Consider the following 26,692-nt stretch of genomic DNA (forward strand, 5'->3'; position numbering starts at 1 on the left):
AGCATTTAAGAATCCAGTTCGTACCGCGAAGAAAACACAACTCTTCACCATTACGAAGATCAATTGGTTAACGCTGTTTAAGGAAATAATAGATTTTTATTATGATAATTAATTAACCCTTCGAAGCCGAAGCTCGTCTAAATAGCATTTAATAATATAGCCCGTACCGCGAAGAAAACACAACGCCTCACCATTACAAAGATCAACTGGTTAACGCTGTTTAAGGAAATAATAGATTTTTATTCTGATAATTAATTAACCCTTCGAAGCCGAAGCTCGTCTAAATAGCATTTAATAATTCAGTCCGTACCGCGAAGAAAACACAACGCCTCACCATTACAAAGATCAACTGGTTAACGCTGTTTAAGGAAATAATAGATTTTTATTCTGATAATTAATTAACCCTTCGAAGCCGAAGCTCGTCTAAATAGCATTTAAGAATCCAGTCCGTACCGCGAAGAAAACACAACGCCTCACCGTTAAAAAGATCAATTGGTTAACGCTGTTTAAGGAAATAATAGATTTTTATTCTGATAATTAATTAACCCTTCGAAGCCGAAGCTCGTCTAAATAGCATTTAAGAATCCAGTCCGTACCGCGAAGAAAACACAACGCCTCACCGTTAAAAAGATCAATTGGTTAACGCTGTTTAAGGAAATAATAGATTTTTATTCTGATAATTAATTAACCCTTCGAAGCCGAAGCTCGTCTAAATAGCATTTAAGAATCCAGTCCGTACCGCGAAGAAAACATAACTCTTCACCGTTACAAAGATCAATTGGTTAACGCTGTTTAAGGAAATAATAGATTTTTATTATGATAATTAATTAACCCTTCGAAGCCGAAGCTCGTCTAAATAGCATTTAAGAATCCAGTCCGTACCGCGAAGAAAACATAACTCTTCACCGTTACAAAGATCAATTGGTTAACGCTGTTTAAGGAAATACTAGATTTTTATTCTGATAATTAATTAACCCTTCGAAGCCGAAGCTCGTCTAAATAGCATTTAAGAATTCAGTCCGTACCGCGAAGAAAACACAACGCCTCACCATTTCGAAGATCAACTTTTTAACGCTGTTTAAGGAAATAATAGATTTTTATTCTGATAATTAATTAACCCTTCGAAGCCGAAGCTCGTCTAAATAGCATTTAAGAATTCAGTCCGTACCGCGAAGAAAACACAACGCCTCACCATTTCGAAGATCAACTTTTTAACGCTGTTTAAGGGAATAATAGATTTTTATTCTGATAATTAATTAACCCTTCGAAGCCGAAGCTCGTCTAAATAGCATTTAAGAATCCAGTCCGTACCGCGAAGAAAACACAACGCCTCACCATTTCGAAGATCAACTTTTTAACGCTGTTTAAGGAAATAATAGATTTTTATTCTGATAATTAATTAACCCTTCGAAGCCGAAGCTCGTCTAAATAGCATTTAATAATTCAGTCCGTACCGCGAAGAAAACACAACGCCTCACCATTACGAAGATCAACTGGTTAACGCTGTTTAAGGAAATAATAGATTTTTATTCTGATAATTAATTAACCCTTCGAAGCCGAAGCTCGTCTAAATAGCATTTAAGAATCCAGTCCGTACCGCGAGGAAAACACGACGCCTCACCATTACAAAGATCAATTGGTTAACGCTGTTTAAGGAAATAATAGATTTTTATTCTGATAATTAATTAACCCTTCGAAGCCGAAGCTCGTCTAAATAGCATTTAAGAATTCAGTCCGTACCGCGAAGAAAACACAACGCCTCACCATTTCGAAGATCAACTTTTTAACGCTGTTTAAGGAAATAATAGATTTTTATTCTGATAATTAATTAACCCTTCGAAGCCGAAGCTCGCCTAAATAGCATTTAAGAATCCAGTCCGTACCGCGAAGAAAACACAACGCCTCACCATTTCGAAGATCAACTTTTTAACGCGGTTTAAGGAAATAATAGATTTTTATTCTAATAATTAATTAACCCTTCGAAGCCGAAGCTCGTCTAAATAGCATTTAAAAATTCAGTCCGTACCGCGAAGAAAACACAACGCCTCACCATTACGAAGATCAACTGGTTAACGCTGTTTAAGGAAATAATAGATTTTTATTCTGATAATTAATTAACCCTTCGAAGCCGAAGCTCGTCTAAATAGCATTTAATAATTCAGTCCGTACCGCGAAGAAAACACAACGCCTCACCATTACAAAGATCAACTGGTTAACGCTGTTTAAGGAAATAATCGCTGTTTATTCTGAATATCTTACGAAACACATACACTGTGCGGGCATAATGCAATATTAATGATTGTTAAAACAAGTGCCACTTATACATATAGTTACCATTACCACTGTGCCGTGAAGGGTTAACAGATGACTTTTCTTCTGTTAACAGACAGTTTCTCAACGCCTCATGTTTAAGAAATGATTTATTTGTTCTTGGGTTTTGATTATTTAAGGCACAATCTCGGTATTTGTGTGACGTAAGAAACCCACAAAAGTCTCTCGGTTTTAGACTTAAATCCGCTACTTCTAAAATACGAAGCTTTCGAAATGAAATTAGTTTGTATTGCTTGTCGGAGACCTAACTGGCCGCGATTTCTCGTTTTGTGCACACGTAACTACTTCAGAATCCGGGGCACTGAGTCCTTGTTAAGAATATGATAGTCGCTCAGCTGATCAAGAAATTTCCCTGCCTCTTGTGGAACGCGATGGTTCATTACCGCGTCCACAACATTTGTCTGATTGTTGTCCTCCCATCGATGTCTCTGTCAGAACGGAAAGAAAATGATAAGATTAGAGCTGTGTACGACCCACGTGTGGAAATCTCGGTTTATTACCAAACATCGATTTTCTAGTAACGCTCCCGGCAAAGGAGACCCTTCGCGTCTCTCTGTGGCTGGCTGTCTCCTCTCTCAGCTTTTTGTCAAATCATTTCACGGTCTGGACTGTTCCATCACTTGAGTGCACAGCTGCAAACTGATCCTGGTGGCTTTATGGCCTTTTGTGTACACACTCAGCTAGTGGTTGGTTGGTTGCCAGAAATAACCGCAGGTTCACTATATGGACGTCTCAAATGTAAGAATCATCAAATGGCTGAATTATAGGAGAGAGGAAGCCAAAAAGGGACGAGCTATTAAGAAATGACAGCCAGGAGCTGTGATTCATAAACAGACTGATACACTGTCGACGTATTTGAAGCATGTTTGCAAACCAACCCGTAGATTAGACTTTACAATAATCAGCATCCCAAAATGAAGTCACTTTAGTGTTACAATAACTAACAAACCAACTAACTAGATGGCTTATAAAACCCGAGGGTTCATCACCGAATTAACCAAAGCCCTCCACCGGACCCTGTCCTGGGCCAACAAAATCCAGTCTCCTTCAACTCCTATCTCCCATAGATCCCGCCTGAGATTATCCTCCCATCTACGTCTAGGTCTCCCCAGCGGTCTCTTCCCCTCAGGCTTCCCAAATAGTGGACCCAACCAACCAGATGGCTTATGGAACCCGAAGGTTCATCACCGAACTAACCAAAGTCCTCCACCGGACTCTGTCCTGGGCCAACAAAATCCAGTCTCCTTCAACTCCTATCTCCCATAGATCCCGCCTGAGATTATCCTCCCATCTACGTCTAGGTCTCCCCAGCGGTCTCTTCCCCTCAGGCTTCCCAAATAGTGGACCCAACCAACCAGATGGCTTATGGAACCCGAAGGTTCATCACCGAACTAACCAAAGCCCTCCACCGGACCCTGTCCTGGGCCAACAAAATCCAGTCTCCTTCAACTCCCATCTCCCATAGATCCCGCCTGAGATTATCCTCACATCTACGTCTAGGTCTCCCCAGAGGTCTCTTCCCCTCAGGCTTCCCAACCAATACCCGGTGCACACCTCTTGTCCCATCCATGCGCGCTACATGCCCCGCCCATCTCATTCTTCTCGACTTAATCACCCTGACAATATTGGGGGAGGAGTACAGATTTTTAAGCTCGTCATTATGCAGTTTTCTCCACGCCCCATCGTCTTCTCTCCTGGGCCCAAATATCCTCCTCAACACCCGATTCTCAAACACCTGCAATCTGTGTTCCTCCCTCTGAGTGAGAGACCATGTTTCGCACCCATACAAAACACAGGTTTAGTGTTATCATATATGTTATTTTATGTCTGTAATATTATTAATATAAAGTAACATTATCAGCATTGATGTCATGAGAATAAAGATAAGGGGAATTTTTGTTGAACGCTGAATTTAAAAATGCTTTGTGAGGTGAAACTGCATTTTCTTGGTCCGAAATCGATATTTTAAAAGTCGATGCACGAAGCGTGTCTTTTGTTTCGACTGTCAGCTGGATTGTTGTGTCCGGACGGGATGAAGACATTTCGCTGCCAGAGAGCGTGTTGAGATTCCGATCTATGAAAACTGTCGGCGTACAAAATTCTTTTTCCCAAAAGCACGCGGGGCGTGACTTTTGACGTATCGGTAATTTATAAATCTGTTTTCGAAACGCACTGCAGTCAACGAAGTGCAAGGAGCTACGTTCGATTAATTCGTGAGAAGCTGATAGTGTCTCACGTTGTCTTGTATGGTAGCAAAGGGCCCATCATTGTGCCCAGTAGATACTATCGTAAAACCAGGTTATGGAATATCAATTTTAATATTCTCGCCGTCTGTTACCTTCACATTTTAACTACAAAAAATTTTGTATGCATTTCTTGTTCCTACATGTCCGCATGTCTACCATTTAATATTCCTGAGGGTGCATGATGTTTTTGAAATTCAATTAAAAACCAAAACACGACTTACAATACTAAAAACCCACCAGTTTGGTCCTACACCTAGTAAATTATATCGTGTCAACACTACCGAAACGTCCTTCTTGCTGCTGCATTGATGTTCAAGTGTTTTTTGAGCTACTCTGCGGTTGGAGAACTTTTTGAAGCTTTGCGCCCGTGAGCGTCCACTGTGGTTATCAAACAATTCCGCTGCCCGTTCCTCCTGCAGCAAAACTGAAGCTTCACGCATTACAGACGAGTCAGAGAAGTTGCCGCTCTGTCACGGCGCACGTCGAATAAAGTCTTTGCTACAGAAGTGTGACGCTGTTTGGTCTGAATGTAAAGAACGTCTATAAATGAGCGTATTTCTACGTTTCTGTACGAAATGAATGAAGCCTCGTAGCCTGCATGGTGCAGTAGCCATCGTAAGAATGACGGGATTGAAACTTATGATATTTGGACGAAGATACCGAGATAATATTAAAATTAATCGAGGTAGAATACAGTGGCGAGCGGTGTGTGCCTTTTGGGTGCGTGACAGCGTAACATAACGCGGTGCATCAGAGCACGTGTTGACGAGCTCAGAGCCTCTCGGGTGATCAGGAAGTTCTCAGGATTTTATGGCGTCACATTTATCCTTGGTCATAGGCTCGTAGGCCACAAGGCGATATATGAGGATAATTTATTAAAAAATCTGCCGTATTTATTACTTTTGCGAGCAGGCCGTGGTCTTGGCATCACGGAGTTTTCCTCCGGGGACTTCCCCGGTTTCTCCATGGCATCCCAACAATTACTCCATTCACACACAGAAGAAGGCAACGGCAAACCACTTCTGGATCATCTGCCAAGAACGTATATGAACAGGTCCCAGTCCGAGAAGAGAAAAGGATGGAAGGATCCTGTTCATATGGACCTGTCGTCAGACAGAACACTAAATAATAATAAGATGAGGTGGTCTAGCGTTTAGAACGCTGGCCTTGTAATCCTGGGGTCTCGGGTTCGATTCCCGGCGGTTCCCGAATTTATAACTTGTGTTGGTGGGCAAGGCCGTGGTCTAGGCAACACGGAGTTTTCCTCCGTGGCATCCCAACAATTACTCCACTCACACACAGAAGAAGGCGTTGGCAAACCACTTCTGGATCATCTGCCAAGAACGTATATGAACAGGTCCCAGTCCGAGAAGAGAAAAGGATGGAAGGATCCTGTTCATATGGACCTGTCGTCAGACAGAACACTAAATAATAATAAGATGAGGTGGTATAGCGGTTAGAACGCTGGCCTTGTAATCCTGGGGTCTCGGGTTCGATTCCCGGCGGTGCCCGAATTTATAACTTGTGTTGGGCAAGGCCGTGGTCTAGGCAACACGGAGTTTTCCTCCGTGGCATCCCAACAATTACTCCACTCACACACAGAAGAAGGCGTTGGCAAACCACTTCTGGATCATCTGCCAAGAACGTATATGAACAGGTCCCAGTCCGAGAAGAGAAAAGGATGGAAGGATCCTGTTCATATGGACCTGTCGTCAGACAGAACACTAAATAATAATAAGATGAGGTGGTCTAGCGTTTAGAACGCTGGCCTTGTAATCCTGGGGTCTCGGGTTCGATTCCCGGCGGTGCCCGAATTTATAACTTGTGTTGGTGGGCAAGGCCGTGGTCTAGGCAACACGGAGTTTTCCTCCGTGGCATCCCAACAATTACTCCATTCACACACAGAAGAAGGCAATGGCAAACCACTTCTGGATCATCTGCCAAGAACGTATATGAACAGGTCCCAGTCATTCATCTACCACAGACCCATCTGAAGCCTTACTAATTCAAGTTTAATAAGCAATGTCTTAATCAAACTTTACTCAATTGTAAAGCATGTATAAAGGAAATATTTAGAATAAAGCCAAAATATTAAATTCCTTTCCGTATAGACGTATTTACTTCAAATTCTCCGGAACCTTGGTTCCACTGACAACTTTTTATTAAGATGGACAGGTGCTCATAGCGGTACGGGTCGCCAAATATTGACGGCATTAACAAAGCGTGTTTCGTCACTTCGGGGGACTTCTTCAGGACGACGCAGTTTTTGAAAAGATCGAATTGAGGTAAAAACTAGGAGTGCGCGATTTGAGACAATTACCGTAAAAAGGAACATAAGCGATGTTTGATTGTATGATGATAATGGAGTCTTGACTTGAGATTCTACGTCGGTGGTTGACTGGTAGAATAGATAATGGAGTAGGCACGAAGGAAGTAAGGCGACCAGGAAGTTTGTGTGAGTTGTAAAGACGCAGAGAAATGCCTGATATTTCCCGTTTGATTTGCATCTAAATATTTACAGTTTTTCGTACGTTGCACTGTCCCGTGGGCCGCTGTTTGCTTACCACAGGTTTTCATTGAGTTGTTTTCACGTTCAGAATATTCGAGACGACTGCCCCTCAGCACAGAACTTCGCTCGTCTGAGAGAGATCAACTTGCTATCGAGGTGGCCGGTCACGAGGCCTGTGGATCGAATCTCTTGCCAGTAGGTTTGCGAGTCGAGAGACGTTGTGGCGCCACCATGTCGGTCCGCATGTAACAACGTGAGAGGCGCCGAACGGATTTTCATGAAATTTGGTATTGGTAAGATTCGATGATGCCACGGTGGTCTAGCGGTTAGAACGCTGGCCTTGTAATCCTGGGGTCTCGGGTTCGATTCCCGGCGGTGCCCGAATTTATAACTTGTGTTGGGCAAGGCCGTGGTCTAGGCAACACGGAGTTTTCCTCCGTGGCATCCCAACAATTACTCCATTCACACACAGAAGAAGGCAATGGCAAACCACTTCTGGATCATCTGTCAAGAACGTATATGAACAGGTCCCAGTCCGAGAAAAGGATGGAAGGATCCTGTTCATATGGACCTGTCGGCAGACACAACACTAAATAATAATAAGATGAGGTGGTCTAGCGGTCAGAACGCTGGCCTTGTAATCCTGGGGTCTCGGGTTCGAATTTATAACTTGTGTTGGGCAAGGCCGTGGTCTAGGCAACACGGAGTTTTCCTCCGTGGCATCCCAACAATTACTCCATTCACACACAGAAGAAGGCAATGGCAAACCACTTCTGGATCATCTGCCAAGAACGTATATGAACAGGTCCCAGTCCGTGAAAAGGATGGAAGGATCCTGTTCATATGGACCTGTCGTCACACAGAACACTAAATAATAATAAGATTCGATGAAATATGTCGACGTGTTACAGTTTTTGTTTAAAATCGATCGACTCAAGTTTCTTCTCGCATCTGGGGCTGTAAACCGTAAAAGCTGTAGAGAACATAAAACGACAATTTAATTCTATTACCGATTTTCATTCTGTCTTATCGATTCTCGAAAAAAAAAATTTGTCCCGTGTGATTTTATATCTCGACGTCAGTTCACTGATTTTGATCAAATCTTAAACCCCTCGGTCCGCGAGACCCACCGTAGCTCGGCTCTCGCAGAAGGAAGGTCCTATATCGAATCCTGAGAGACACCTGTCATGGATATATTACATTGGTTTTCTCGTGACACTACCGGGAGAATTTTTTACATGGTGACATCTTTTATTCTCACAAGGACGTCGAAATTATTGACCGTCTCAGTTTGTTCCACCATCGCGATAAACCTACGAGGTGCGATCGGAAAGTTTCAAGACTGTGTCAATAGAGGGCGAACCGGATGTAGTACGAGCTTCTGCCGCTAGGGGGTGCGGCCTACATTCATAGTGAATCAGTGTGCCAGCCGGCATCATCGAATTAGAATTTGTTTCTTAGTTACGGGCGTTTTGGTAGTGCATTACACCGACCCTCCTGCGATTTCGGAATGGCGTGTGCATCAAATTTTGCCAGAGACTCGCCAAAACGGCTACGGAAACCTATGAAATGCTAAAGCAAGCATTTGGGGAGTCCACAAACTTTTGTGTGGCATTCACGTTTTAAAAATGGCCGAACCTCTGTCGATGATGACGAGCGTTCTGGACGACCATCTTCGAGCACAACGCCCGAAAATGTTACGAAGATCGACGTCGTACCATCAACGACTTGTGCGACATTGTTGGGATAGGCTATGGGACCTGTCAGCTGATTCTAAACGAAGAACTCCACATGCGACGCATCCTGTCTGAGGACCAGAAGCAGAATCGACTTCTCGTTTGTCAGGAACTCAAAGATCTTGCAAGAACCGACCCCAACTTCCTTTCTAAGCTCCGTGTGACTTCTTCCTCTTCCCAAAGATGAAAATTCAGCTAAAGGGAAGGAGATTTGAGACGATAGAAGAGATTCAGGCAGAATCGCATATGGTGCTTGACAGGCTGACAAAGAAAGATTTCCAGGGATGCTTCCAGGCTTGGCAGCGGCGCTGGGATCGTTGTGTTCACTCCCAGGGGAACTACTTCGAGGGTGATGGATGAATTTAATACCTGAGATAAGTGTACGGGTTTTTATACGCGCAGTCTTGAAACCTTTCGATCGCACCTCGTAAATTGTCTCCTGTACTCATAAGTGACTATGGAGCCCTGCGTCTCGTTATGGTGAATGTCCATTAGAGGAGCGTACGAATTAATTTGTAACAAACCCAGTTCTTTTTCTCGTGTGTTTAAATCTGACGTTTCTCTTAAAGGAACACTCACGCGGGTGCAGCTGCTTGGACTGATGATATATTTCCTTTTACTGTGACGTCGCGGAGGACGAGCCAGACGGAGACTCGCTCCGTGCACAAAGCTTTGTGTCTCCCGTCTGCTAATGCAATTTAATTAAAAACGAAACCCACAACAAACTGACCGCTTCTTGTCCTCCGGGGTGGGCGTAGCGACCGCCCCGGGGCGGTGCATACGAAATGTCTTAAATTCGTAATAATTCGTTGTGTCGGCTGCAAACCCTGTCCCCTTTTTTTCAGACCGGGACATTTTTAAAAATAAGATACCGCTACGTCACGAAACACGATTTCTCGACGAAGTACGATAGTTTCCGAACAGGTTCATATGAAAGGAAAGTTTTTGTGTGTCCGTCATATGGAAACAAATATTCGGTTTGTGAATCACTGACGTCGAAAACTACTTGTGATGACACTAGACACAATTTATTCTATCATTTAATCAGCAGCTACTTGGATGTTTTATCTGCACACAGAATTTTTTAGATACCAACATTGAAAAGCTTAAGGTACAATTTGGCTGCACGCGACAGAGGCAAGCGACCGAGGCAGGCGACAGAGTTACGAGACCGAAACTGGTCGCTTCCTGTCTGCTCTCTGTACAATCGTATGAAGTACAATTACGAGCGCGAGACAGAGACAAAGCACAGGAGACCGCTCTCGGACCAGTAGTGTCTCGCGACGGGCTCAGGCAGCACGTGTGTTGTTGAGTAAAATAATGGCAGAAATTAAATTTACTGGTGACCAAGATGAGCAATTGGTAGAATTAGTGGCAGGAAATAATAAATGATTCTTTATTAACAGACAGAAAGATCCTTCTTCACGTCTGGCTTTGAGTATTGAAATCATAGGTTTTCTTTCTTTCTTTCGCAACAAATAACACAGCAACACATCATCTTCTTCTTATTCTTCGAGTAACCTTTTTAGAATCATTTTTGTACTCATTTTTCACAGAATATGTGCACGTATGTCTCAACAAAACAAAGAAAACAAACACTTTGCCGCATGTCTCGGTCGTCACCTCAAAAGTGTCCGTCTCTCGTCTCTGTCGCCTGCCTCGGTCGCTTGTCTCTGTCGCGTGCAGCCAAATTGTACCTTTAGAGCTGCATCCAATTCACTTCTCTGTGATATAATGTGTTGCTAATTAGTGCAGTTGATAGGGCGTTGTTAAATGCCTTACGAACCACAAACAGCTACCCCTGAGAGGTCCAGTGCTTATTGCGTTTTGGTGTTGATTTCTGCATTAGAGACGAAGGGATGACTAATGTTTGTTTCCGGTTGCATGAAATGAGATCGATTTGTATCGGAAGTATTTCTGTTAACTTTCGTCAGCGTCGAACTGTGGACAGTGGTCTGATACCTTTCAAAATTCGCGCCGCGTAGCTTCAAGGTTCTCTGATCGATGTTTTTAGAACCGATAGTAGTCTGCGGTGTAAAACATGGAGCGACACCACGCCCATTCCATGCCGTATTATGTATGCGGTATATAAAACAAGCTCGGTACTTGAGTAAAGTCTGTGAAATGTAATTATGTATGCGGGGTATCTGCAGGCAGAATATTGATAAAACTCGGGCTCCGAGTGAGGGAAATTTATAGGCGACGAGAATAAAAAAATAGGGAAATGTTGTGCGCTCGGTGGCGCTGGGCCGCCATTAGCATCGGAGACATTTTGGATACGCCGGTCGCCCGCGGGGATCAGCTGTGGATGGAGCTGTAAGTGTTGCAGAACGCAAAGGGGCAGAGAAGGAACTGGGAGCCAGGACAGATAGTTTTTTTGAAGCCTGGGCCGTCGCGATTTTTCGCTGGGGTATTTCTATAAAAGAAGGGCACATGTTAGTATCTCGTCGTCAGAAGACAGGCGGGCAAAATTATCTTAGGGTGGCTAATAAGTCCTTTGAAAGGGTTACAAAGTTCAAATATTTGGGAACAACAACAACAAATCAAAATGATACTCGTGAGGAAGTTAGGAGGAGATTAAATTCTGGAAATGCTTGCTACTTCTCAGTTCAAAATATTTTGGCTTCCCGTCTGATTTCTAAGAACCTGAAAATTAAAGTATACAGAACAATAATCTTGCCTGTTGTTTTGTATGGGTGCGAAACATGGTCTCTCACTCAGAGGGAGGAACACAGATTGCAGGTGTTTGAGAATCGGGTGTTGAGGAGGATATTTGGGCCTAAGAGGGAAGACGATGGGGCGTGGAGAAAACTGCATAATGACGAGCTTAAAAATCTGTACTCCTCCCCCAGTATTGTCAGGGTGATTAAGTCGAGAAGAATGAGATGGGTTGGGCATGTAGCGCGCATGGATGGGACAAGAGGTGTGCACCGGGTACTGGTTGGGAAGCCTGAGGGGAAGAGACCTCTGGGGATACCTAGACGTAGATGGGAGGATAATCTCAGGCGGGATCTATGGGAGATAGGAGTTGAAGGAGACTGGATTTTGTTGGCCCAGGACAGGGTCCGGTGGAGGGCTTTGGTTAATTCGGTGATGAACCTTCGGGTTCCGTAAGCCATCTGGTTGGTTGGGTCCACTATTTGGGAAGCCTGAGGGGAAGAGACCTCTGGGGAGACCTAGACGTAGATGGGAGGATAATCTCAGGCGGGATCTATGGGAGATAGGAGTTGAAGGAGACTGGATTTTGTTGGCCCAGGACAGGGACCGGTGGAGGGCTTTGGTTAATTCGGTGATGAACCTTCGGGTTTTATAAGCCATCTTGTTAGTTGGTTCTTTAAAAGAAATTTTGATGAAAAACGAAAATCACCGACGTTCCATTAATATCCTTTGGCGCCGCGTTGTGGTCTTATGAGGTACTAAATGTTAACCAAGCTGGTCGTGTAGACAAGAGTTTTTCAGCATAAACGTGGATTGTGTTCACGTAGCAGGACGACAGACACCCAGGAAAAGAGACCGCTTGAGTCCTCGTCATGAACGTCGTGTGTTTTCAGATCTGGAACGATTTCTCACGTCTTTAATCAATTTTTAATGGAATCAACTGTTCATCGTCGCATTAATTTCGTGTCTGCGTGCGCAGAGCTGGAAGTTCACGTGAACGGCAGAGAAGAGATCTTAAGCCAAATGGTGCCACTTCGGAATGACCCCCACGTCCGAGGGCATCATAACCGATTAGAACACTGGATTACAAACCCAACACCTCTTCCTAAGAAACTTGTAGTTGCCCAGCTAGTCAAGACACTCTCGCGTTTTTTCAGACCTGAAGATGTCCGTTCTGGATCCTTTCCTCGGGCTAAGTGAATGAGGTTAGTCCACAGTTTCGCATCGTGTTTATTTAAGATTCATTTTAATATTATATCGCTATTTATATGCCCGTAGTTGTGAAATGTGTGTCTTGGCTCGCGTTGTTCGTGGTTTTAACGCTGCTCGGAGATTTACCCTGGAAAATAATTGTGTGTGTTAGTCAGAAAAGTTTCCGGTACTGAAGAAGGTCTTTGCACTGACGGGAGAAGATTCTTATTACGTAACGTCACAGTTGAAAGATGATTTATGGAAAATTCGAATGAAACGTTTTATGGGATGGGAAAATATTTGCGCTGGATTCCATCGGCTCGCGTTTACCGTACCTCAAGTTTCGTGTTTTTTTAACCCAGAGAAATTCTCGCGGGACGCAAAATCTCTGATCTCATGTGCATGGGGTAAATCATGTTTTTTATATACACACGGTTCACTTGTCGGTCCCTGCTGTAGTGGGAGGGGATTGCATCTGGCTTGTAAATCGATAGGACGGGCATTTCGCGGGAATATTCAGCATTTCTCAGAAACCAGTCGTTTTGTGCGTAGAAAGATGATTTTCCTTGAAAACGTGCTTTGCGATGATCACTGAAATGAATTTGATGTGATTTTAGAAATTTTGTGTGGAAATCTTTTTTGATTTGGATAAAGATATGCCTATAATTTGGATTGAAGTGGCTCAGGTTAAGTTCGGGTCGCGACCAGAGTGATATTTAATAATATAAGACTAAAACGGACGGACGGACGGTCTACAACATTGTGCAGTTATCGTAGTAGCTTCGCCTAGACTGTTATGTTGCCAGCTCTGAAAGGCATATTTATGCGAAAATGTCTTCTCTGGGTATAATGTGAGAGAGAGAGAGAGAGAGGGAGAGAGAGGGAGAGAGAGAGAGAGTAATTTGGATTCAGGGCGAACAACGCCAAGATATGTCTGCTTTTTTTCCTTTCAAATCAACCGAGTTTGCATGTTGGCGGTCTGACGATCCAGCTGAGAAGGCGCGTCCAACGGCACGTGGAAGCTTGCGAAATTCAGATACGGTCGTTTGTTTCCGTATTCTGCTCCGGCACGTAGCTATTACAGTGGTAACTATATATACCACATGCTTTAACCTTCAGTAAATCAATGTTTTGTCCACATTCTGTATTTATGTGTATTGTATGATTCTCATATTAAATAGCGATTATTTCCTTAAACGGAGTTAACCAGTTGATCTTTGTAATGGTGAGGCGTTGTGTTTTCTTCGCGGTACGGACTGGATTCTTAAATGCTATTTAGACGAGATTCGGCTTCGAAGGGTTAAACATGGAACTAAAGTCACGGACACACACAATATTGGCACCTTGAAGTTAAATTTCGATCCATAACCACTTCCCTGTACCGCATTTCGTCGAAATTCGCCGGCGGAGCGCCGAGTTGCGTCATAGGTACGTACGAGCCGACAGAATTAATTTCCGCTTCGCAGTTTAACTCGAGTGATCGCCCCCGCGACCTGCTCACCTGCTGAATATTACATCAAGTGTCTACGACGGAAGTTAGCCACAAATGAGAATGATTTTCCCATACGAATGCACCAGTTTTGTTGCTAGCTGATTCTAGCCGTAGCGTATTGGTGGAATTTGTCTGGTTTATGTTGGCTGCACTGTGCGCGCACCCATAGAAAGCAAATGATGTGGAGCCATACCAGTCAGTGCTTGGAGGGCTTGGGTTGAGTGAGTGCGGTTTGTGTTTTAAGTCCTAAAAGAGTTATATTTTTTTTTGTGAAATGTCCGTGTGTTGCGTGTGTCGTCCGCACGTAGAGGATTATTGAGAAGGTAACCGAATGTTTGTGAGTGACGTAGCAAAATTGTAAGTCATCTTAACGCTGCTGTTTATTTTAAAGTGCCTTAACGGTAATTAACGTTTTACCAGTGTCTGTGGTCAGACCATTAATTATTTTCTCTTATTAGACGTATTTATTCATATATGCATGCGTGAAAATGTTTTGTAACACTTGGATGTTTTAAGGGAACAAAAACTTTTTAGTCATTTTACGTGACGGTTCGATGAGTTGTTTGTTAAATGATTGTTGAAGGTGAAGTGGATGCAGTGTTTTGGTTGCAGTATGTGTAATGTTACATATGTGATTTGGGGGGGGGGGGCGGTTTCTTTGTGGCCGATGTTTTTAGTTTTTACGTAGAAGTTGGAGAACTGAGATGTTGAAGTCTGTGTTACAGCTGTAATTTGTTGGTCCCGGGTCTGGTAATCGTTGTCTGAGCCTTGAAATGAAACGGATTTGAAATTTTCTAGCCGTTGGTTGTTACGTGATGACGGATCTGTGATGTAATGTGAAAGTTATTTAAATTTGAGTTTTGCGAATGTGATTTAATTACCCAGATATGGGCTGTGAGTAGCTTTTAATGTCTGCAGAGAGTTCTTTTTTGTTAATTCCACAAGCGAGGAGAGAAAACAAAAACATTGACGCGCGTTTTAATCTTTGTGTTGAGTTGTCACGTGGTACGGAGACTCGTAACGTGCTGTGTGTCTTTTGAAATGGAACTTTGTGGGGTAGATCGTCTTTTGTTCGAGTGTCGATTATGTGGAAAAATCCGTTAACGCGAGGAAACGTTGGGTGCGTTCATTTGGTCCGGCGTGGCGTTTCTAGAATGCAGACCGTTTCCAGATTTCGGCTGTCCGAATAGTGGTAACGTTTTTGTAATTTATTTGTCGTGAATTTTGGTACGTAAGAGAGTTTTAAGCATATTCATAAACGTAGCTGTGACGTGGGACCATTTGCTTGTGAAAGTCTTCTAACATGGACTCCCATGCCACAAAGTGAAAATGTGTCACATAATCTAAGGATAATGTCAAGGAAACGAAGATCGAAGATGCATGTCGATTTGTGGTCGATATAATGAATGATCGATCAGTGCCGTAGATTATATTATATCGAATTATACAGTGGCACAGATGATTGATGATTCTGGATGAATATGGAAGTGACGCTGACGTAGTTTAATGTAGTACCAGGGATTTTTTTCGTGGTGGGAGTGAGGAAAACCACGAAAGGGAGTGTAGAATGTGTTGGGGCCGAGAACTGAGACCGGTACCTCCAGAATAAGAACCATGGCACGTGAACACGTGTACGTCAGTGAATACCGCGAATTTGAGAATGCTTGATCCATCAGAAAGACAATAATTTTGCCTGTTGTCTTGTATGGTTGTAAATCATGGTCTCTTACCTTGAAGGAAAAACATGGATTACAAGTGTTTGGGGGGAAAAAGGTGCTCAGGAGGATATTTGGACTTAGGAGGTATGAAATAAGCAGGGAATTTAGAATATTCCATAACGAGAAGCTACGTGAATTGTCTGGGTCACCTGGAACATTAATGACAGTGAAATATAGAAGGCTCCGATGGGCTGGACACGTAGCTCGCATGGCGGGGAAGGCAAGAGGTGCATACAGGATTTTGGTAGGGAATCCTTCTGGAAAACGTTCACTGGGAAGACCAAGAAGGAGATGGGAGGGCAACATGAAGATGGATCTTAGGGAGGAGTTGGCTCAGGATCGTGGCCGGTGGCGGGCTCTGGTGTTGCCGGTGTTGGACCTGCGGGTTCTGTTAACAGGGGGTTAGTTATGAAGCTTCAAAATCTGTATTTTTCACCCGGTCTTGATTGGGAGCTCGTAGAGAAGAAACCGATTCCGTGACGTTCAGTTGACAGAGGCACTGCACCTGATCGAGTGTTGGGGCGTCTCTACATGAGTCCCTGCTCGTTACGGCGTCGGATGAGAAGCTGAGGACAAAGATGCCTGCAGTTGATTTGTCTCCTGGGGGCGTCTGTGCGATCTCACTGATGATGGAGGCAGTAAGTGCCTCTGAAACGCCGGTCGATTTTTACGAGGTTGGGCGTTGAAAATCCGAGGCATTCATACTCACAGAGACAGAAATGTAATCTGAAGCCAAAGTCCGAAATGATAACATTCTTCGGCACTTAAGAGATCCCACCGCGTAGGTAGCCACTTTACAGATACAGGTAGCCTTCGATTTACGCCGGGGACGTGTTCCTGGACGAATCGGCGTAAATTGGAACTCTTTTATAATTTAAATCAATGGGAAGTCAACGACACGCGTTCACAGCATCCAAACATTGACGATTAATATAATGGCATGGCATTTGAAGCTCTGAAATAACGTAAATAAAATAAAGGGAATTTAAAAAATATATTTTATACACTTACAATCGGCAATTCGTTGGTCCCCGCGATTATTTCGTGTGATTGATGTGTACAGTCATCTCTGCTGTTATGCGACAGTTGCATTCATGTAAGACGCCGACCTATAGAAAATCGCGTAGTAAAAATAACCCCGGGACCTCCGCGGAGGTTAAATTAGTCCTTTGAAAGTTTAAAGCTCGAGGAATGAAATTGCATAAGAGCAAACTCGCATATGCAAAAATTTGCATTTCACAAACAGCTTTTACCGATTCATCGATCTCATTGGAGCAAATTCGCGTTAACGTAACTTACGTAATTGCAGAGATGACCGTATTTATAATTTTTAATCCAAATCAGCGATGTAAGTATTACGATTTAATATAAGAATCAGTACTAGAAACGTTATAAAGAATAATAAAATATATTTTTATCACTTTTTGACTTTTTGGTTTCAAAATCGGCGCAAATCGAGGGCTACCTGTACTTACTTTCGAGGCGCAAAAGGCTTCCGGTCAGCCTAACCTTTCCCACAGCATTTTGACCCACGCTTACTAATGGACGAAGCCGTTATGACCAAGACCTTTGTCCCTTTGATGGGGAATTTACCGCTTTTCTGTGCAGATGAGGGAATCCTGTCCTTTGAAGTTGCAAAGCATCGCGAGGCCACTTCATCTGGATTTGAACCAAGGCTTGAAGGCGTAGACTTCGGTTCTTGGTTTTAAAATGAGTAAAAATTCTTATATCTTAATTGCGTCATGCTTGTGTTCTTCAATACAATAATTTTATTCACCGTCTTTACACAAGCTTATAGATTGTTAAAATCACATAAAATTATAACATTTCAACATTTTAAAATGTAACAATATCAAATGTTGAAATGTTATAATTTTATGTGATTTTAACAATCTATAAGCTTGTGTAAAGACGGTGAATAAAATTATTGGAGTAAAAATTCGTAACTGCACAATAGACAGTTATTTGGTCGTAGTTCAAAAGTCCATAGTCGAGTCACGTTCTTAATGAAGATTGTGTGCTTCCTTTCCAAGCTTCATTAAAATTCGTCCTTCCAGACCTAGCAGCTGTTTATTTAGTGTTTTGTCTGACGACAGGTCCATATGAACAGGATCCTTCCATCCTTTTCTCGGACTGGGACCTGTTCATATACGTTCTTGGCAGATGATCCAGAAGTGGTTTGCCATTGCCTTCTTCTGTGAGTGAATGGAGTAATTGTTGGGATGCCACGGAGGAAAACTCCGTGTTGCCTAGACCACGGCCTTGCCCAACACAAGTTATAAATTCGGGCACCGCCGGGAATCGAACCCGAGACCCCAGGATTACAAGGCCAGCGTTCTAACCGCTAGACCACCGTGGCTCTCTGCGAAAATATGACAGAAATGATCACAACGTGGCTTCATGTTGAAAGAAATTTGGTATTGTGGCGTTTTATAGAACACTTTCGAGTTGTGTTTTGATCGGAAAATTTTACGACCATTTTACTTGAGACCACAAATACATTTTTGGATAGACATGGAAAGTAAGTTGCACAGATATATTTTAGTGTACTTGTACAAACGTTCGCTAGAGTACAAATGAATTAAAATAAAGATGACGTCTTGCGGAGTTTGGTTCAAATTTCGTAAATGTATCTGAGTGTAAGTGGGCCGATCTCAGAATGATGCCAAGAGATGAGAAGTTTAAAATCATAGATCGATTTCTTCAGCGGTAGGATTGCGCTTTAAATACGTATGATACGTTCTGTTTTCGTCGAAAAGGAACAGACAGGCGTAACGTTATGTGAAACGCTTTCAAACCTGAATTTTTGGAAGTAAACGTGTTTTAGGGTGTACTTTAACCACGAGCTTGTTTCATGAACGCCGGTTTATCTCTTTTAAGCCCAAAGCTCGTCTAAATTGCATTTAAGAATCCAGTCCGTACCGCGAAGAAAACACAACGCCTCACCGTTACAAAGATCAACTGGTTAACGCTGTTTAAGGAAATAATCGCTGTTTATTCTCATATTTATCAGGCAACAATTTTTCATTTTTTTCCGGGTAACATGGACAATTTTTTGTGTTATCTACCGATTTTGGGGCGCTGATTTCAAATATGATCTTGAAAAATACCTAACACGTAAGATATTTTGATACGATAACTTTTTCTCGTTTCCGAATACAGTACAAAGTTTAGTCTACAACTAATGTCATTTTTATGGGTTTATTTAAAAAGCTGATGGTAGTTTTCTTCCTTTCGCTTTCTAAGAAAAACTTTCACCCCAGATAAAAATGATTTCCGAGCTGCGAGTTCTTTAGCAGAAAGTCTGGCTCAAAAATTTCCATCGTCCAACAGTTTTCTGATCTGAGGCCCGACAAAAATCCCTTCTTTCAATTTGGCATCACTAAGATTCGCAAAAATTCCCCTCAGATATTCGATTCCTTCTCCTTCCTTGTCCATTCCTTTAACAAAATGTTTGATAAGTCCTAGTTTAATATGAAGTGGTGGTAAGAGAATATTTTGTGGGTCAACCAAAGGCTTGAACTTGGTTTTAATTTGTCCCGGAATTAATTCATTTCTTCCTCGCCAGTCTTTTGTTTCATAGTGACTCTCTGTTTGCTCTACTATCCCACAATCAGAGGAAACAGCTGTGTTTAGTGAATCCCCCTTGGAGACAGAGTAACAACGCTGTGACTTTAAAATCACCTGTGTTCCTCGTACTTCACACTTTTGATGATTCGTTCAATATTTTCATAGGATTCTTTTTAGGCCTACAGAATGTGTTACTGGAACGGAAGATTTTTCATTCCCATTGTGTAACAGCACGACCTTCAAGCTGAACTTTGACGAATCTATAAATAGTCGCCATTCTTATGGATCATAAATGACTCCTATTTCTTTCATAAGGCCATTAATGTCATGACATGTGCTTAAACTTCGAAAATCACACTTAAAGTGAGGTTATGGGAGACTGCCAGTGTAGCCAACCTGCAAAAAAATCCCTGTAGAATCAAGAAATTCAATCATTGATCAACTATTTGAAGCAGAAACTCGTCTAAATAGCATTTAAGAATTCAGTCCGTACCGCGAAGAAAACAACGCCTCACCGTTACAAAGATCAACTGGTTAACGCTGTTTAAGGAAATAATATAATTTATTCTGATAATTAATTAACCCTTCGAAGCCGAAGCTCGTCTAAATAGCATTTATGAATCCAGTCCGTACCACGAAGAAAACACAACGCCTCACCATTACAAAGATCAACTGGTTAACACTGTTTAAGGAAATAATAGATTTTTATTCTGATAATTAATTAACCCTTCGAAGCCGAAGCTCGTCTAAATAGCATTTAAGAATTCAGTCCGTACCGCGAAGTAAACACAACGCCTCACCATTACAAAGATCAAGTGGTTAACGCTGTTTAAGGAAATAATATAATTTATTCTGATAATTAATTAACCCTTCGAAGCCGAAGTTCGTCTAAATTGCATTTAAGAATCCAGTCCGTACCGCGAAGAAAACACAACGCCTCACCATTACAAAGATCAACTGGTTAACGCTGTTTAAGGAAATAATAGATTTTTATTCTGATAATTAATTAACCCTTCGAAGCCGAAGCTCGTCTAAATAGCATTTATGAATCCAGTCCGTACCACGAAGAAAACACAACGCCTCACCATTACAAAGATCAACTGGTTAACGCTGTTTAAGGAAATAATAGATTTTTATTCTGATAATTAATTAACCCTTCGAAGCCGAAGCTCGTCTAAATAGCATTTATGAATCCAGTCCGTACCACGAAGAAAACACAACGCCTCACTGTTACAAAGATCAACTGGTTAACGCTGTTTAAGGAAATAATAGATTTTTATTCTGATAATTAATTAACCCTTCGAAGCCGAAGCTCGTCTAAATAGCATTTAAGAATTCAGTCCGTACCGCGAAGTAAACACAACGCCTCACCATTACAAAGATCAAGTGGTTAACGCTGTTTAAGGAAATAATATAATTTATTCTGATAATTAATTAACCCTTCGAAGCCGAAGTTCGTCTAAATTGCATTTAAGAATCCAGTCCGTACCGCGAAGAAAACACAACGCCTCACCATTACAAAGATCAACTGGTTAACGCTGTTTAAGGAAATAATAGATTTTTATTCTGATAATTAATTAACCCTTCGAAGCCGAAGCTCGTCTAAATAGCATTTATGAATCCAGTCCGTACCACGAAGAAAACACAACGCCTCACTGTTACAAAGGTCAACTGGTTAACGCTGTTTAAGGAAATAATAGATTTTTATTCTGATAATTAATTAACCCTTCGAAGCCGAAGCTCGTCTAAATAGCATTTAAGAATTCAGTCCGTACCGCGAAGTAAACACAACGCCTCACCATTACAGAAATCAAGTGGATAACGCTCGATGCTTGTTTTGAGATTCATACGAAACACACAACTGCACTCTGTGGGCAGAATGCGGAGTTGCTGACGTGTTACAGAAGCGCTCTTTAACTGTCGTAGATCGACAGCTGACGACACAAATCGCGCATTGTACTGAAACGTTGATTAGCGTGGCAGATTGGACCAGCGAATTAAAACCCAGCTGGTTCATTCGTTTGACGGACAGATTATTCAAGAGCGCGCAACCAAATGCCCCCATTTTTATCGCATTTGTAGATGATAAAACTTCTCGCTTCGCGGTATTACCGCAATCAATAATCGGCCTCCTTATGCTGGAAGCTGATGACGTGAATGTGAAGATGGCTTCTGGGTGACTTTTCGTCTCCAAACATCGTAATCGCCCGATGATTTAATGTAGACCTTGAACACACTCCAGCCTTGCATCATCGCTTTGTTCCGCGTGATACTCGGTCGGTCGCCGAGTTCGTAACATCACTCGAAATGAGAACATTGGACTGAAACGGCGTGGAACTTTTGAAAGCGGGGGTCAGACCCCTTGTGGGGCCTGCACTTCGCTTCCAGCGATATAATACGTACGAGGTGCGATCGGAAAGTATCAAGACTGCGCCTATAAAAACCCGTACACTTATCTCAGGTATTAAATTCATCCATCACCCTCGAAGTAGTTCCCCTGGGAGTGAACACAACGATCCCAGCGCCGCTGCCAAGCCTGGAAGCATCCCTGGAAATCTTTCTTTGTCAGCCTGTCAAGCACCATCTGCGATTCTGCCTGAATCTCTTCTATCGTCTCAAATCTCCTTCCCTTTAGCTGAATTTTCATCTTTGGGAAGAGGAAGAAGTTACACGGAGCTTAGAAAGGAAGTTGGGGTCGGTTCTTGCAAGATCTTTGAGCTCCTGACAAACGAGAAGTCAAGTCGATTCTGCTTCTGGTCCTCAGACAGGAGCCTTGGCGTCGCATGTGGAGTTCTTCCTTTAGAATCAGCTGACAGGTCCCATAGCCTATCCCAACAATGTCGCACAAGTCGTTGATGGTACGACGTCGATCTTCGTAACATTTTCGGGCGTTGTGCTCGAAGATGGTCGTCCAGAACGCTCGTCATCATCGACAGAGGTTCGGCCATTTTTAAAACGTGAATGCCACACAAAAGTTTGCGGACTCCCCAAATGCTTGCTTTAGCATTTCATAGGTTTCCGTAGCCGTTTTGGCGAGTCTTTGGCAAGAGATTCAGGCAGAATCGCAGATGGTGCTTGACAGGCTGACAAAGAAAGATTTCCAGGGATGCTTCCAGGCTTGGCAGCGGCGCTGGGATCGTTGTGTTCACTCCCAGGGGAACTACTTCGAGGGTGATGGATGAATTTAATACCTGAGATAAGTGTACGGGTTTTTATACGCGCAGTCTGGAAACCTGCCGATTGCACCTCATATTGTCTGAATTTTGAGGATATTACCCAGCGGGTTGGCTCAGCGGTGCGACGTTCAAACGCCCACCTGCGACAGAGGACAGAGGAAAGGACCTTGGCCACTCGTGGCGAGCATCCAAGGTGACATCGTTATGTTTAGGTCGTACGCTGTTGCCATAGGAACAGGGAAAACTGTGGTCTTGAAGGCTAATTGGGGGGAAAGGGTGTATAGATCCTCGCGTTTTTAAATTATAGTAGATGGAGGTGAGTGGTGAGCTTCACGTTTCGGCCGCTTTGCACCCTAAAAGGCGTTGTATAAGGGGCTGCTGCCAGGAATCGAACTCCAGACTTCGTGCTGACTTTTGATTTCTGAAAAGTGTGGAACTTGGGGTCTTTGACGTGAAGGGGAGAACACAGATTCCGGGTGTCTCAGAACATGGTGATTGGGAGAATATTTGGGCCCAAGAGGGATGATGTGATAGGAGACTGAAGAAAACCACGTGAAGGAAGAGGTTACTCGAGAGTTCTTTGCGAAGATGGAGGATAATATTAAAATGGGCGCGAAATAGATGGTTGTGGCTATTCGAATTTACGGTCCCGATGGAAGTTGCATTTTCAACGCTGTTCACGAGTCTTGGACGACTTCTAACGCCGAAGAACCTGGTAATTGAGTGACGGACGTCAGGGTTGATGTAACCTGGAGACCCCATGAGAAATCCTGGCTGGAATTACGAGGTGCGATCGGAAAGTTTCAAGACTGTGTCAATAGAGGACGAACCGGATGTAGTACGAGCTTCTGCCTTTAGGGGGTGCGGCCTACATTCATAGTGAATCAGTGTGCCAGCCGGCATCATCGAATTAGCATTTGTTTCTTAGTTACGGGCGTTTTGGTAGTGCATTACACCGACCCTCCTGCGATTTCGGAATGGCGTGTGCATCAAATTTTGCCAAAGACTCGCCAAAACGGCTACGGAAACTTATGAAATGCTAAAGCAAGCATTTGGGGAGTCCGCAAACTTTTGTGTGGCATTCACGTTTTAAAAATGGCCGAACCTCTGTCGATGATGACGAGCGTTCTGGACGACCATCTTCGAGCACAACGCCCGAAAATGTTACGAAGATCGACGTCGTACCATCAACGACTTGTGCGACATTGTTGGGATAGGCTATGGGACCTGTCAGCTGATTCTAAAGGAAGAACTCCACATGCGACGCATCCTGTCTGAGGACCAGAAGCAGAATCGACATCGACTTCTCGTTTGTCAGGAGCTGAAAGATCTTGCAAGAACCGACCCCAACTTCCTTTCTAAGCTCCGTGTGACTTCTTCCTCTTCCCAAAGATGAAAATTCAGCTAAAGGGAAGGAGATTTGAGACGATAGAAGAGATTCAGGCAGAATCGCAGATGGTGCTTGACAGGCTGACAAAGAAAGATTTCCAGGGATGCTTCCAGGCTTGGCAGCGGCGCTGGGATCGTTGTGTTCACTCCCAGGGGAACTACTTCGAGGGTGATGGATGAATTTAATACCCGAGATAAGTGTACGGGTTTTTATACGCGCAGTCTTGAAACTTTCCGATCGCACCTCGTAGAACTTAAAGTGAGGATTTAAAGAAATCTTCTTGTGTCTTGAATTGCGTTTAATTGCCAGTTTGCATATAATAGGGGGCACCTTGTCTTTTTAAACTTCGCACGGATTTAGTGGAGAACGCAGAATTGTCTAGTGACGTAGACACCGATCGTTTGGCCCCGCGCGGCTGTCGCTTTCGACGGAGACGGAGCGAACGTGTTTTGTCTCTTGGCAGACGTTTGTCTTAAATGAACGCGTTCAAAGGAGATTCTGATCGGAGAATTTAAACTGATAATTCTTCTGTTTCGGACAAGATGGCGTCGATCGGCGCCCGCGTGTCTCGAGCCTGAAACGTCGTCTTAAGCCTGCGTCACGTACCGTCTTGCTGTCTCTAACTCATAAACTATACCTTAAGATGGCTGTCGCCCTGATGATGGAGGCAGCAAGGACCTCTGAAACGTTTATTCGCTTCTACCAGACTACACGACTCAACAACCCAGAAGAAACATTTCCTCGCCTGTGCTGTTGGATGATCCCGTGAACGTCTCTTGGCGTGAGAGATCTTCGATGTTCACATCGGCTTCTGTCGGGAAGGTTCGGAAAATTTCGTCTGGTTTATATTCTCGTTACAAAGCATCTTTCACCTTGAAGAACTCTACCATATTTAGACTTTGCTTTTAACTCTCAGAAATTAATAAATATCATCGTGGAACAAAGCCCTTGTTGACAAGCTGATAGTTGGCCAGCCAGTCGAGAAATCCCACACGTCTGTTTTGGAAACCGAAGTTGGCAACAAGCGTCCGCCATTCTTAACACGATTACGTCTTTGAACAATGAAGCCAAATTTAACCGCGTTCTGATCCTGTGTGTGCAAAACTGCGCTATGTCCAGTCGCCCAGCCACACTGATTCTTGCTTTGTGCTACGGATAACACGTGATGGGCTGAACGGAGAAGAACAGCTGTTGCCCTGGTAACGCCGTGGACTTCCTCTGGAGGTAACCGTCCGAAGCTTTTCCTCAGATGTTCCAGACGCTTTTGTTTCGCCGCGAGTAATCATCCGGTCGATAAGAAAATGTTAATCTAACCTCCACTCCCCCCATACTTCATCACAAGATTCAGCTTTCGACGTTGAATAACCTCTGGAATTGATACAGTATCGTTAAATAACCGACGCCCCCCACGACTAGGCCCACTTCTCTCCACGCCTCTCCCCCACTTACGTGTGAGTTGTGTTAATTTTCTTGGATTGCGGGTTTTATGGATCCAGGGTGAGTGTGGCTGACACACTGAACTCTGACCTTTGTGGCGGCGTGGCGAGTCTCATCTGTTCGCTGTGTGACGTCGAAGGGACTTGAAACTCCGGTGACTTGACAGACGCCAGTGTAGGTGGTGGGGGGCCTCAGAATAGGCCACGGCCGTCTGTGGATCATTCCTACTTCGCCGTCCTGCAACCGGACGTGAGTTTCTTAACGAACGACATTGGTGCATCCACTGGGAGACCCCAGACCTGGTCTGGAAATGGACCCCGGCGGGTTTCCCCTTCTGCAGGAAGTAAACAGCATGGGGAATGGAGATAATTACACAGTGAGAGCATTATTAAAGAAGTAACGTCAGCTTCACTCACCGGCCGCCTTTACCCCTGTAACAACTCTTGACGGAACTGGATGGTATTCGTAGTGAAAGCGTTTTCTTGTGTGTCAGACGAGCTTTATTGGGAAATTGGTTGAGGTCATTTGACCCGGCTTGGGGTGCGTCATTTCTCTCTGCCAGCAGCTGCTAATACCTTGACCGGTCTGAACGCTAACCTCCCCCAACACAGACATCAGTCCTGGGCCAGGTCACTTCGCACGCCGTCCAAAAAATATATATATTTTTTTAATATTGTCATCACATTCCTCTGGGCACTTCTTGAATGTCTCCTCAACATCCGAATGTGTGGCTTCTCGTTGCCCGAGCTCTGAACTTTGTTGGATGATCGCGAAGGATCTGGTAGGAGGAATATGTCGTGGTCTTTGTTGCGATGTTTACCTGGTAATTTGCCAGGATATCGGAGCCGTTGGAACGTGACTGTGACGGAGTTTGTCGGTCACGGAGGAACCGAAGTTGGGCACGGGCAGAGGCGCCCTGAATGTGCTTCGCCGTTCTATTGATCGCTCTCCGCTGCCGGCTGCTCCGTGCAAGCTTTGTGTTGTGCATCCACAGTGCCCGCCCGGCCTTCGGACCGTCGGCGCAAATCTCGACGTGACTTCGTATCTCGTCGCGTGTCATTTAACAAAGGTCCGGATGCAGACTGTCAGTTCAGTCCGAAATGTTCAGAACGTGGTGTTGAACGCCCTTATGACGTTTCTGAACGCGCGTTTGGCAGTCGTGGAGCATTTATGAACGCGGTGTTGAACGCCCTTATGACGTTTCTGAACGCGCGTTTGGCAGTCGTGGAGCATTTCTG

At 43.7% G+C, this 26,692-nt stretch overlaps 1 protein-coding gene across 5 annotated transcripts in view; it reads left to right on the top strand.

The window, feature by feature from the left end:
• The window catches only part of sfl (N-deacetylase and N-sulfotransferase sfl), a 91,895-nt gene that overhangs the window by 20,301 nt on the left and 44,902 nt on the right, over positions 1–26,692 (top strand). Inside the window, exon 1 of one of the 5 annotated variants that reach the window (XM_087361392.1) lies at positions 14,351–14,520. The exons of 3 other annotated variants lie outside the window; for them this stretch is intronic. The gene's annotated coding sequence lies outside the window, so the exon portion shown is untranslated. Of the gene's footprint in view, positions 1–14,350; positions 14,521–26,692 lie in introns of those variants that run through there. One more of the 5 variants, XM_087361393.1, reaches the window with a different exon arrangement.

Source organism: Zootermopsis nevadensis, unplaced genomic scaffold, assembly GCF_977971745.1.
Source record: "Zootermopsis nevadensis isolate Lab colony 2312 unplaced genomic scaffold, Znev_1.0 Znev_ptg000057l, whole genome shotgun sequence".
Lineage (NCBI taxonomy): Eukaryota > Metazoa > Arthropoda > Insecta > Blattodea > Termopsidae > Zootermopsis > Zootermopsis nevadensis.